Source organism: Cebus imitator, unplaced genomic scaffold (genome assembly GCF_001604975.1).
Source record: "Cebus imitator isolate Cc_AM_T3 unplaced genomic scaffold, Cebus_imitator-1.0 Scaffold96, whole genome shotgun sequence".
Lineage (NCBI taxonomy): Eukaryota > Metazoa > Chordata > Mammalia > Primates > Cebidae > Cebus > Cebus imitator.
In genome coordinates, this window is record NW_016107411.1 from 2618459 (window position 1) to 2619662 (window position 1204).

Consider the following 1204-nt stretch of genomic DNA (forward strand, 5'->3'; position numbering starts at 1 on the left):
GAGACGGGGTTTCACCATGTTGGCCAAGATGGTCTCGATCTCTTGACCTCATGATCCTCCCGCCTCGGCCTCCCAAGGTGCTGGGATTATAGACTTGAGCCACTGTGCCTGGCCGCAACCATCCTTTTTTTTTTAATATTTTAACTTTTATTTTAGGTTAAAGGGTGCATATGCAGGTTTGTTATATAGGTAAACTCGGGATTCAGGTATTTGGTGTATACAGATTATTTTGTCACCTTGGTACTAAGCATAGCACCCAACAGTGTTTTGGGCTATTTTTTTCCTGTATATTTTCAATCCAATGGCTGGTTGAATCCACAAGTGGGACGCCCACAGATACAGAGGGACTTGTATTTTGCCGTTCTGAACAGTTGCCTTATCTTTTGCTGTGTCTGAAGGATAAGAATAGTCAAGGGCAGCATGTAGGATCGAAGGGGCCCAAAAAGGGACCGTGGAGAGGCAGGGATGAAAGAGGTGCCAGAGGAGTCCTGAGGAGAAGGAGGCTGAGCAGAGCAGGTGGGCAGAGCCCTCTGCCTGCTGTGAGCAGGGAGTTAAGCCTTTCTAGGAAGGATGTTTCTCATGCGTAGAAGGACTTCCTCCCTTTCTCCCAGTTGTCTCTCCCTGGGTTGTAGAGGAAGTAAATATTGCTGGATCCTAAAGTCTGGTATGTGGGAAGGAGAGGCGTGGAGTCTAGGACTGGAACTTCTGGTTCTCGGAAGGGCTTCTTCAAGGAAGCAGCAGCAGTGACCCAGCTGTTGCCAGCTGCAGTGGAAATTCTGAGCTCAAAGTCTCAGCTGCTAGACCACAGCAAGCTCCACCCTGCGGCCTTGATAGGGATAACAGCATGTGTGTCCTCTGCCCTACAGTCAGACTTCTCATGAGTCCCTCCCCTTGCCTAAATTTGGGAATGAATCCAAGTATGTAGCCTGGAAGGGCTAGGATAGCCACATCCATCCTCACCCTCATTTTAAAGTGTTCTGTTCCCAGCCTCCAGGGCATTGCTTGGCTTATTCTGTCTAATCCTTTGGATCACAGAAGTTCCACTAAAAAAGTCAGTGAGATGCCCCCAAGGAGTAAAAAGAAATCAATCATCATATGTTCTTTAGGGATGGAAGGAGAGATGGGAAAATTGCTTGTTTGGGGTATTGTTCTCATATTCAGTCCTTACCAACTATTTTTTTTTTTTTTTTTTTTTTTTTTTTTT